Source organism: Haliotis rufescens, unplaced genomic scaffold (assembly GCF_023055435.1).
Source record: "Haliotis rufescens isolate VD_foot unplaced genomic scaffold, xgHalRufe1.0.p SCAF_15, whole genome shotgun sequence".
NCBI lineage: Eukaryota > Metazoa > Mollusca > Gastropoda > Lepetellida > Haliotidae > Haliotis > Haliotis rufescens.
Window position 1 is genome coordinate 9349829 of NW_025963835.1, and position 13578 is coordinate 9363406.

At 38.9% G+C, this 13578-nt stretch overlaps 1 protein-coding gene across 2 annotated transcripts in view; it reads left to right on the forward strand.

The window, feature by feature from the left end:
• LOC124147155 (ataxin-2-like protein) overlaps positions 1-11110 on the forward strand; it is a 154755-nt gene extending 143645 nt beyond the window's left edge. For both annotated transcript variants that reach the window (XM_046517765.1, XM_046517766.1), the window contains exon 20: positions 10480-11110. The gene's annotated coding sequence lies outside the window, so the exon portion shown is untranslated. The remainder of the gene's footprint in view (positions 1-10479) is intronic.
• The last annotated feature ends 2468 nt before the right edge of the window (positions 11111-13578 follow it).

Here is a 13578-nt window from a genome sequence, read left to right on the forward strand (position 1 = left end):
TATGAAGAACAGAATTGTCTCAACTCGATGTAGATAATTCATCAGTGATTTGAACATAGCATTCTTTGATTTCTCAGTCTCCCATTTCAGAAATGATTCCATGACTTCTTCATTCTGAATTTGACCAATCAGATTAGAATGTTCATCTTTGACAATTTCAGCCTTTGATGATTTATCAGTCTTCCTGCATGCTCTTTCGATTTCAGCTGCTGTTTCCACACAAACTTCTTGAAGTTGAGGATATTCCTTGAAGAACTCTTGCAATGCTAATTCATAGAGTGCCATGTAGGTATACATATGAGCCCGCAGACAACGTTTGTAATGCGTACATGTAAGAACCTGTCTTGTTGTTGTGGGGCCAAAGACATCAGCTTCCATCCATGCATCATCAATGCCAGAGTTTTCTATGGACGTGCCTAAAGCTCTCAGCGCAGCCATGACAACATGCAGTTCTCCCAGTCGTGGCACAATGTTTTCTTTCAGTTCAGGCTTAGCATCTAGGAGTTTGATTACCTTCTCATAAAGGGCCATGTCAAATGTGATGACTGTAGGATGTTCATTTCCAACTGCTAGTTCTTTCAACTTCTTAGCTTGCAATATGACAGTGAGCAGTGTAGACCATTCATGTGCTACTTCTGGAAGGAGTGGTAGGGCACCAACTCTAGTTGTTGATTGTCTCTCTGACAACAAAGACATGTAGCCAGCCCATCCAGGAATCATGCTAGCTTCTTTCTCATCATCTGTTCTGGCTATCATGGAAGCAACAACCCAGCCAAAGTGTGTTAAGTGATAGGACTTTCCAATACCTGCTTTGTTGGTTATAAATTCTTTGTCTTTTGAATGTGGATGGTTTCTTGGATTTGGTTTTTCACAGTGAAGCATCTTGGTATGGTAGGGAGCCACAGAGAGACTGTTTGCTTCAGTGATCTCAAGGGGTGGTGATATCTGCTGTCCAGTTGCTCCAGTGCTCTGATATACAGCAGTAATAGTCCCATGTGTGATGCCTTTGCCATCATGAGTGTCCTCATCAAAGTCTGTGTTGTCAACAGCAAAAAAGACAAAGGAACCTTTCCTCAGAAATGGTGGAACATATAACCCTTGGAACTGTCTGGTGTTCTTCACAACTGCATTGGCCAGAGCTGTTTCCAACATTAGAGAACATCTGTATGGAATGCAATAGTTGTGTGCACTGAGTAGATCCATGATCATCTTGTTTCTTGTGTCATGGTGGACTGTAAGGCCTAATCCTATTATTTGAGGATTTTCTCTTCGATTGTGAGATCTGAATGTTTCACATTCTCTTTTCTGTGTATATTTAACTTGTCTTCTTGACTTGAAACCGTACATTATGTTCTGACATACAGTCAGTACTGTTCTGTCAACAACGCTGGCTTTTGCTTCATTCTGAAGGTTTTCAACAGTTCCCACCATCATCCAGCGTATCAGAGTGTACAGCTCGATTGGGACGTCATTAATGTTACTTGTAACAGATAGGGGATTGTTGATTTTGTCATCTCTGTCAAAGGCTTCTATACTCTTTCGTACAAGCTGTGCTGACTTGTATATAACCCTCATGTTGTCCATGCCCTGGTCGTTTTCAATTGCAGCATGCACCATCTCTTTCTCGCAGGCTTCAGGGGAGTAGAGAACAGCCGGTTTTCTTCGGTCTTTTTGCAGAACAGATCTGACGGATGGTAATTCTGTAAGTATCCTATCTTTCAGCCACTGCCTGGAATAAGTAGGTACATGGTCAGACAAGCAGTCTATACCTCCCAGCATGTTGATATATGTAACTTCAATATCTCCCATTGACTGATAGGCCTTGTTGTCTGTCTGTCTACATACCAGATTAATAAGTTCGGTTAAACAGGCACTTTGATGTCCAGATTCAGATCGCTTGTTTTCTTTGTGGGCTTCCTGGCGCAAAACATGAAATACATTTGTAGTCCAGCAGTTTTTGTGGTATCTTACATCAATGGAATGGGCATCACTTGGAGAGATTGATGAATAAAGTCTGGTCTTTAAGGCAGGATTGTTTGAAATTTCAATGGCATATCTTAAATCTTCCCCAGCATTTAAGGTCCTGACATTAAAAAGTGGCTGTCTGTCCTCTTCCTGGCAAAAGAAGCACAAGTCCTTGACCAATGGCATTGTAGACGACCGTGTAAATGGTGCGGATGTTTCCTCATGGAGATCTGTTCCTTTCCTTTTACGGCCTCTCTTTTTGAAGGTGTGGAATCATCAAGTGTTCCTTTCTGTGTCCTGTCTCGTGCTCGCTGTATTTGATCGCTGTTGGTAGCATTGGAGTAGCAAGTCCGATGCCAGGCAGCACTGTGAGATGATAGAGTCTCTCTGTCACAGCCTTCAAGTCTTCGCCATATACCAGTATATTCACCATCATGGACATTCGCTCGTTCAAACAAAACATGGAGTAAGCGGTCGTAAGAATACAATCTTGGTTGCGATACTAGTATGGATGATCCATGATGGGCATTCTTTTGGCACAGAATACAAAGATTCCAATCTGTAGTGACTGATGTTGATATCTTCTGACTCACTTGCCCAAGCTGTGGTAATGATATCATCATTTAGGTTGAAATTTTCCTGAAACAAACAATACTGATCATAAAGTAAAAATAGAAGAAAATAGAAATAGTATTTTTTGTTTGTTTTTATAATCAAACATCCTTTATTAAAAATATATGTCCAGAAATATTTTTAAAAAGTGTTTGTGCTCTTTAGTAAAAAAATTCATTTCAAGTCTTCATACTAGAATTTGCTATTATTCATAGTTGTTAGGAAAACATTACTAAAAATGTTTCATGTATACTACAATATCTTATGGGTTTTATATTGCAAGTGAAATGACCAAAATATTTAACTTATCATCTGAGGTCTGCAAGCAAAAGTAATTAGTTGTATGTGACATGCACAGACCATTGCAGTGGGGCCCTTTTAAGGATGTATTGAAAATTGTTTTTAATGCAAGCAAATAAAATTATTACATGTACGTTTAAAAGATTGGCATGCTACGTAAAAGTATATAAATTATCTATGAAAAATTTAAGAAACAAGAATAATTGCAATATTTAACAAAAATAATTATACTGAATCCCTAAACGGGCCCCAAGGTATCAGAGAGCATATAACTTTTATGTAGCATAACTTGAGCTAAATAGGATAGTTTACACTAAAATTGAAATTTCCTGAAACTGAATATACACTAGGAAGCATTTCTAGTTAAGTTTAACATGTAGCAAATGGTTGCAATATACTTTTAATGAAACAGATCAAGCCTATGTTGTCAGTCATGTTATTATGAAGAAATCATTGCCATTCAATTTCTCAATAATTATCAATGAACCAACATAGATAGCACGCGTCATAATATTCTATAAATATTCACTTACCTATTTAGATGAATTTCAGCGGGTCTTGGTTGATGATAAGCCTTCCTTGATGATGGAAAAACTCTTCTTGTCAGAGTTGTCTCAGCCATGTTGACTTGAAAGGTCAATGTCACAAGGGGAGATAACTCATTTTCCTAATATTTACCTACAACTAGTCATTATTGCTGTCATTTACCCTGGGATCAAGTGGTCAAGTTTGAGCGTCATTTATTTGCAAACTATGGACCCCAAAAATTGGAAACATTGGTTTTTATGTTGAGTAGCCTCTATAGTATGTAAAAATATATACAGATGCAAATCTCCAAATTTTTTGAACGAAAAATTAAAAACGTACACAATACAATGGACTATTATATGCACGTGGCAGCCCAGCAAGAGATGAATTTACTTTTTTGTAATTCAACGGATCATTTCTAGTCATCAAAGGATTAACAGAAAATATGCTGATTGATTAATCACTATTATCTTGCACTGTGGATATGTCAAAAGTGAGTGTTTACATGTCAAGGTTTACTAAATCAAAGGGAATACACTCATATCATGGCATGAAGTGTCGATGTAAAAACAACATACTTTGTTCAAAGAGTTAACCAATAACACATTGATTGATTGCTCATTGTTATCTAACTCAATGGATTTTTTTAGGAATGTTATGAAAATAGTTGTCACGTGGGCTTTCTCAGCCGACCTTTGAGACTTGACACCAAATCTAAGTGAAACAATCTAAGTGATCAGTTGAGAAACGAACACGGGTTATAATATCCCAAAACGATATATATATTTTAAACTGTTAAAGAGACATGTGACATCGAATAATTTTCTTTGTACAGCTGCAGACGTGTGGGATATTGTTCCTTTATGTGGATATTCACCAATACATTCCTCGAACAAGGAAGCTGCATAAAATTATACATATAAATTTGGTAGGTTGTAATTATGATATTTGTATTTTGTTTTCCTTCATTTGCGCTAGCATTGAACAGATTCATTCTTGGTTGGGAAATTCTTCGATGCGCGATAGATGTTGTTTTCACAAGTCTTTTCCTTTGTAAATGTATATATATTAGAGTCAATTTGTAAAATGTGATTCTCTCAGGCAATTTATAAGATGTCTAAATATTTCAGTCATTTTGACTGAAAAATCTGTCCATTTCTATAACAGATTGACTAAAAATGATTAAGACGATCAAAAGGGCTTAAATACATCACAATAGATTTAGGTGTTTAATAAATTTCCTAAGTGAAAATTTTGCACATCTTGACTGTAAAAATATAAACACTATAAAATAAGCAATGCTCAGGTGAAATATTTACGTTGTGTTGCAAGTCAAAATAGTGTAAACGAAAATCGCACAATTACCCAGCAAGTGAAACTTTGTCACCATTATCGATGCTACCCACAAAGATACCTACATTTCCTTATTATTTCCAAAACTGTATTTCATTTTGTTGATCACTGTGACCATACGCCCTTATACTATCAATAAAAGTGACAAATGCGCTTACGAATTGTGCAGCACAAGTCGCGAACTAGTCTAGATTTCTGCTATATCATCCAGGTACTCACGGGGGAAAAACAATAACAAAGGCAACAACCAGTCCCAGGGAATTGCTTTAGATCAGTGCCCCTAAAAGGTATAAGGACCAGTAGAAGAAATTTGCCATTTTTAAGGGTTTGCAACATGGTATCTTTATAAGGACTAGTGGACTAAAACTGTTATATATCAATATTATCTAGTTACATTAATTGCAACACAATGTGATCACAAATACCGAAAATCAAATATTGCTTCCTCTGTGTGATGACGAAATATCTCAGAAAATTAGCAAATTCTCATCACACTCCCAAAAATCTCATTGCTTTTAGACCAGGGGAGATTTTTTCCCATAGGTAGAAATTTCCAAGATAATCCCTGCTTTCCCCTACCTGCCAGTGCAAGGGTGACCACAGCTGATGTCATACCTGTTCCGATTTTGATCTATTGTTGGTTCGCTGGGAGTCAGTCAGATTGACACCATGCAAACCGGTATGCACATGCACAGCCTGTCGATGATATCACAATCTCAGATTCTGGGCCACAGAGTGAGACCATTGATTTTGAATCAGCATAAGCCAATGTTGCACCTTTAGAACTAAAGTTCTTTAAGTGACATATCGAAGTTGGTGTGATGAACGAGGGAGATAGTTCTATGGATATACATGTCGTTTTTACAATGTATGTGACATTTCATTGCAGATACTGACTCCATTATCAAGCAAGTCATGTACAAAAATGTGAAGGAGAAAGGTTTTATGGATGTGGGTCATTGGTGTAAATACATAGTTAGAATGCTGATAGATTGATGTTTTCTAAACAGACAAAGTTGAAGTATAAAGCCTATTGATGTACACATAAGAATAAATAGGATTATCAAGGCTTGTTCAAGTAAAATGGAAATGGCTTGAGTAAAACACTGAAGCTTGTTTAAGTGGAACCAGTCTGATACTTCACCTGCCATAGTCTTAAAATGAGTACCCACTCCTTGTTTATGAACCTGGACACTTATTTCCTGATTTGATTGAGGATCTTTATTTCATTTTATGCCAGGTGTCAAACCTGATGTAGGAGAGGAAGAGTTAACTCAGTTGTTAGAAAATGGTGGATGTCATGGTCCCACCACCACTTAACAATGTTCTTCCTGGACCCAGTTGTGGGAAAATGATTTGACATGAAGCTTATGAGTGGATTAGCGGAAGGTCCAGGGTTCGATCCCTGGCCGCGTCATACAAAAAGACGTTAAAAGATTGTACTTGTTGTTACCCTGTCTGGCGCTCGGCATTAAGGGGCTAAAACAAGGACTGATCGGCTCGGAGTCAGTATACTGTGTCTGAGTGGGGTATTCATGTTAAACTGCGGCATGGTATCTCAGTGAGCTAGCACTATAAATCGGCATCAGTCCGGACTAGTACAAGCAGCCACACACACACACACATACACGTGCATGCACGTAGCTATATAAGTGCAATAATCTTGGACGCGACGTTAAACCCAATTTCACCTCACCTCACCTATGAGTGGATTATTTTGCTTCAAGAGCCAGACATTCGGTCTTCCAAGCAAAGATACCTCAATTGGATTCTGGAAACAGACATACTTGACTCCTTACCTGAGAGACAAGCTTCCACAGTCAGACCCTGACAACTGCAATGCCATAACTGGGGTGGAGGACATTACGGTGTACGGTTACACAGGAGGGAACTGAATGGCAAAGGTGATCATTGTTATTGTCTATCGGACTACTCCATCACATGGACCAAATCCTTTTGACATGGCTTTTTTTATGGACAAACCAAAATTCAATCTGTTCACAGTTAACTGGAAAAACATCACATCCAATCAATAGATTTTGTGGTTGGTTCAGGAAGGTTACTTGCTTCACTTCCAGCAAAGACCAAATCTTGTCTTGGTACGCAATTGATTTTGTCTGCAAGGTCCAAAATTAACAGCAGAAACCTTGGCTATTCAGACACTGCTGGATAGGTGTGCCATACAGGAATTAGGGGATATGGATCACAGCCACGGGTTCTATACTGAACAACAAAAGTTCCTGTGACATTGAATAAGATTTAATGCAAAGTTATGTTTTTTACCAAATCTGAAACAATTTGGGTTTGCAACAGATAAAAGACGCCTGTAAGTGTTCAAATGGTTTAATTTGCCATGCGGACTATAGAAAATGCGTGATTTCCTAAAAAACATGAACATGCCAAAATGTCAATTTACAAATCAAAGTGTGTGTGTCCACCTCTGGTTGCGATGCAAGCAACACATCTTTGCCTCATGGAATGGACCAAGCGTCGCACAAAGTCCTGTGGGATATCTGTCCATATCTGCTGGAGCATGTTTCGAAGTTCCTGGAGTGTCTGGTTGACGTCGAAGGCGCCGATCAATCCCATCCCACATGTGCTCGATTGGTGACAGATCAGGGGAGCGAGCCAGCCAGGGAATGACATTCAAGTTGTTTTGATGAAAAGAATCCTGAACAAGTCGAGCAATATGAGGCCAGACGTTGTCATGTTGAAAGGTAAAGCCTGGGTCATGAAGACGCAAAAACGGTAGAACAACAGGGCCGATGATCTCGTCACGGTAGCACTGTCCTTTGAAATTTCCCTCCACCACTATCAAACGGGTTCTCTGTCTTGCTGTAATCCCACCCCATACCATAACGCTGCCGCCCCAGAACCAATCATCTTCCATGGCACAATGATTGATGTAAGGTTCACCTCGACGTCAGTACACTCGAATCCATCCATCGCTGGGGCTGAGGTGAAAACGAGACTCGTCAGTGCATAGAACTTGTCCCCACTGCATGGCCGTCCAGCGTAGACGCTGTCTCCACCACTGTAGACGTGCTTGACGGTGGTTTCCTGTCAAAATGGGATGTCTGGCGGGTCTTCTGGCGACAATCCCTGCACATCTGAGGCGACGACGTACGGTTTGTGAAGATATTCGCGAAGGCCAGGGATGCTTCTTGCTGTCACTGTTGCTGGTTCGAATCGATTTCGTAAGTGTGTTGTTCGAATCCAGTTGTCTTGTCGATTATTGGTTACGCGTGGCCTGCCACTCCGAGGATGGTCTCTGACTGCATTCGTCTGTTGCCAACGTTGCCATAAACACCAAATGGTGTTTCTGTGGACGTTAAATTGTCTTGCAACATCACGTTGACTCGATCCTGCTTCAAGCATACCAATACTCATTTTCGGACAGGCTTTTCGAAATGTTGAATAATTGTGTAATTTTGTTGTTTTTCTGACTAGATGTTGTCAGCACTATGCTAAACAATGCATATGGAATCCCGTTAACGCACATGTTTTTATACCCATTCTTGGGGAGTGAAATGCATGGGGCTTGCATAAAAGTAAACTTTTGCATGGAATGCATGCTTTTCTGTAGCAGTTGCATTTTTGTGACTTGATTCCATACATGTACTACAATATTGAAAACTAAACTTTACTTGTTTGAAACATACACTAAAATATTGGTGTCACACAAACTTTTGTTGTTGAGTATTCCTTGTACCCAAGAAGATTACTGCAGATATGCGCATGATAATAAATCTGAAAGTTCTTGGAAATCTGAAAGGAGTACTTACTTGACCACCAAAGTTCCATATGGAGTCAATACGCAAACAAAGCACTTCGCTCAGGATACCTACATTATTATTTTTTCATCCAAGATCCTGGAAATATTTCCTATTCTCTGTCAATGATCATCGTTACAGGTTACACACAACCAAATATTTTCCCATAGACTTCTAAAGTAATGTTATAATTTTTTTAAACATAAAGCATTCAACAGCTAATACCTGTACATGTGTGAACAGTTTGTCCTTAGAGCAGCAATAAAAACGTCTAGGTTAGCCAGCTCCTTATCCGAGCTCAGGAAACTGAACACACCAACCCCAGATCCATACCAAATATCAATTGCTCTTGAAAATATCTGTGGTTACATTCAGCATAAGTCATGTTGAAAAAGACGGCACTAAATATAGAAAAACATGGTCCGTTTTAATTACTGGATAGATGTACATTTCAAAAACATAAAAATCTTGCACAAAATCATTCAATCTGCACTGAAGCCTCTCTATGAAAACTGCTTGTTGAGCGACTGATTCTGATTTGGTGTTGTATAATCTACCAGTTACTCTTACTTCTGTTCAGGATATCAATAGAACCAGGTTCTTCATCTGGATTACCAGTTTTGCTCACATCTAACCAGTGTATCTATATGGATATACCAACAATTTTCAATCAGCAGATCAGGCCAACACAGATTTGTCAGAATTATGTCTTCTGATGCAATTGATCTCAGGTTTCAGAACCACCCATCTAAGTCGGAGCTAAACCCAGCATAGAATATTGTGTATATCAGAGCCAGATATCAACGAAAAATCTTTTCCGCTATATACGAGTGGAAGAAGTTCTTATCTCTCCTCATGCAATAAACCAGAAGTTGTTGTCAATATAGTTGTTTGGTTTGTTTTTTACTTATCAACTTCAAGAATGCCAATCAAGCAGATTGGGTGATGGTAGTTTGATTGAATAATACCATTTGCTATCTTCACCAACTTAATTTCACTGCCTAAATCTAGTGTCAATAGCATAAACACCACTTTGCACTTTACTTTCATGATTAATAGTATGTTTGTCCACTGCCTGATCCCCCAAGCTCAAGTTGGCACTGTCTAGGGACAGGATGGGGATTTTCCCATACACTTTCCCACACAGAAATTTGGAAGATAACAACTCCAGTGTGGCCTGATTGTAATTGCTTGCCCAGACTGATAGCGTTCATTAGTGGCTCAACTATTTATGGACAGTTGACAGTGAAAAGGACTTCTCTTAAAACACTTTAAAAAGTACAGGTTAGCTACAAAGCATTATGTCTGTTGTATTATTAGCTCACCTTAACATCACAAATGTGAGCTCAATCTGAGGAGTTTGTCCTTCGTCCTTTTTGAAAAAGTCAAATTGGATGCTGCTACGGCTCATCTTACTTTTAGTGTGAGAAACAAAGTATGTTGGTTAGAATGCAGAAAGTTTTGAATTTTCAAAATTAAGAAATGTTGTCAACACTTTGAAACAGGGTGCTTTTGAACAATTGAAAATCCAATTTGTTTACCACATGCTTTTACTTGTTCACATGTATACTCAAAGGCAACATGGAATTAAATGTGCCACTGAATTATCCTCCCAGAAGCTATCAATCACAATCGATGCTAACATTTTGTCATTGTGTTGACCTCATTTTAAGCTGGGGCAGTCGGGTAGCCTAGTGGTTAAAGCGTTCGCTCGTCAGGCCGAAGACCCGGGTTCGATTCCCGACATGGCTACAATGTGTGAAGCCCATTTCTGGTGTCCCCTGCCATGATATTGCTGGAATATTGCTAAAAGCGGCGTAAAACCATACTCACTCACTCACTCATTTTAAGCTGATGAATGTTGAGTTACAGTGTTGTGCTATATTTCAATCTTGGATGTGTTTATCTACTATATTTCATGAGTAATTTGTTTTTGTTTGATTTTCAGAGTGCCCCGAGTTTCTTCCCCAGCAACCTTGACATCGTGTGATAAAATTGAAAAAGACAATGATCATGATGCAAATGCAACAGCTGAGCGTATGATGAACTTACAGTGAATTGAATGGCTATCCCTTAAGGAGAGCTCACCTATGAGAAACCATTGTGATAATATGAAGACATTTACACGAAGACAAAAAGTGGTTTTATAAATGCAAACTGTTTCCAGTTAATGCAAGATGTTTCACCTCAGATTCAATCTGTCAGCTTGACATGTAGGGATATTCATACACGCTCCAAGTGAAGACATGCTGATTTTAAGTGGAGCAGTGAGCTTCAATATCGTAGCTGACAGGTTTTTGTGGCAAGAATAACTTCCTTTGGACAATGAAGTAGTGGTGTAGAGACTGACAACTTGAAGCTGAACCACGTCTATGGTCCTTATACAGACAAGTGTAACTGTATTAAATACTGAAGTGGTACCACCAAGAAAGATCAGAAGCTGCTTACATTTTTGAACTACCCAACATACCACTGTACATTTTATATTGTAAGACAGCATACACTCATTTGCAAAGATGAAAAGATGAAAGAGTGCCACAGTGTCAATAAATTGGAATAAAGCATTTTTTTTAATTATTGCAAAGGGAATTGTGTGATTTTTTTTGTTACATTGTAGATTTTTTTTCAATTATATTTTAGCACCCTGCAGGCAAAATATGAAGAAATACTGTTAGAGAACAGTTGAAGGCTGTGGTCCAAGGGGTGTTTGTCCTTTGGGTCACATGTAATACAGTTATATCCTGAAAATGTACTCTAACCATAACATCGTACAATAATGCATACCATGGTTTGTAAATTTGGAGTTTGTGAATTTAAGTGACTTTACCATGCCTTTTTCAGATGGTAAATATAAACAATGGATAAATGGAAGCTCAGTGCAATTTTCACACAACAAAGTCTTGCATATGAAGATAATTTGAAAATTGTAAATAAACCCAGAAATCAGTACGCACAGAACTAACTTGTGAAATCAGTAAATTACTACACAAGATCGGCATTATCAATAACTTGTATTTCAACACACAGTTTTAGGTTTACAATAAAAAGGGGCAGTACAATGGGTCAAATAAGTGGCAGCAAAAATTGGTAACTGGCCCAGGAATTAATGTAAGTGCACTCACAAATGTTCTGAACATTGCCAGGAATTTGGTGTATCCAGATAGCTATCCAAACAGCACTTAGCAGTTAGATAAAAAAACAAAAAACAGGTCCTGTCAAAAAGGCCTCAAATTGCCTTCTTAATTATAGTACAAAATTATATTTGAAAGCGCCAGTTGCTGTTGTTGATTGCTGTTCAAATCTGGCAATGGCAGCACTTGATATAAGTATTTCAATATTTTGCTGCCACTGACAATTACTACACTACAATTTGTCACTACCACACTCGAACACGCTGTGATATACTGGAATACTGTTCAAAGCGGCATCATACGTAGCTCACTCATCATCATGGATACTCATAACTGGATTTAATAGATCCTTTCCATATTTATCTTACCTGGTCTAAAAACCATGTTAGCTGATGTCACAAGTTGTATGTTTGTCATTTGTGTGTTCCATAATCTTTCTACAGTTTCAACTTCATCTCCAAAAGGCTTGGTGGGTTCATTTGAAATCTTGTGTGGCTGTTTGTTACTACAAGAGTTTCAAGTTTGCATTTCAGTATGGCCTCAATTTGGTTAAATGTCTGACCGTCCACTTCTAAATTGGGACAAATTTTATCAAAAACTATTTTAGTTTTAAAAATGAAATTTAACACATTGATTTTATAGGTCATCTTCGATAATTTGTGCTATAATTGGAGTTATTGCCTTTGCTCCGTGCTTTTCAACTTAATGCATAGTGTGTGCAATGGGGACATGTTTTCTCAGAAACTACTGAAGTTATATGAATGAAACTTTGCAAGCTTATCTACAGGATGCTTTTTTAGACTAAGTTCAGATTGGTGTCATTAATTATTTTTTCAGATTTTGAGCATACACAGTTTTGGGCCATGATCTATGTCATTTTACAAAGAGCATTGTGTCTGCAATGGGGAAAAGTTTTCTCAGAAATTGCTGAAGTAATCTTGTCTAAGAGATACATTTTAAAACTGATCCTATCTTACACTATGCATTTCTTCCTTCTTTCAATCCTATGTGGAAACGTGCTTGAACAAAGTTTCCAGTTTCTAAAAAATAATTCAACCGAACAATTTTCTCCAGGTGTTTTCTTCGGTGCAGAGTCTGCACTTGGAAGAACAGCAGAGAAGAGAGCGAAGGCGTCAAACAGGTTGTTCCTGCCCACCGTGACCACCTGGAAGTCCAGAATGGGAATCAATTTCTTTTCGTCTGTCAGGGACGATGTGGACCCAAGTCCTCGGAATGCATCATGTCATTTTCCGGCTCTAAGAACAGCAGGTCTGCCAGGGCAGGCGACTCATCATCCAAATGACTTGCTTCAGTTTCAGGATGACTTGGAACTTCCGCCTCAATTGTGCACCTTGTAGACTCGCCCATAGGTGGAAGACACGGTCTCTTTGCAGGGATTTGGGTCATTCTGGACAATCCCTTCATCTCACTCCTCCTACAGACTGGTTACTGATTGCCCCTTATTGGAACTCCAACGACGTCCAGGCTGCATCAATGCTATTTCTGGCCAGCCAGGTTCCGGTACTCAAGGAAACCATAGGTACGTTGCTTGCAAAGCATGCAATAGAATGTCTGGGTGTAATTCCCAGAACTACAGGGTTTAACTCGCCGAATGTTCTGGTCCTGAAGGAAGACCACCTGAATCTCCACCTCATTTAGAACATGAAGACATTCAACGCGTTGAATCTTGAATATCTTCCAACTTAATGTATGAGGTCTCTTCCGTTTCTCCGTACAATTGTTCGTCCCTGTGATTTCCTGTTCAGTCTTAACCTCCAGGACGCGTACCTGCACGTTCCCATCCATTGGGACCAACGCCATTTCCTTGCGTTCATTTTCCAGGGCTGCAACTACCAATGTAAGGTGCTCTCATAAGGATTTTTTTTTACTCTGGCCCATCAACATGGGCAAACCCG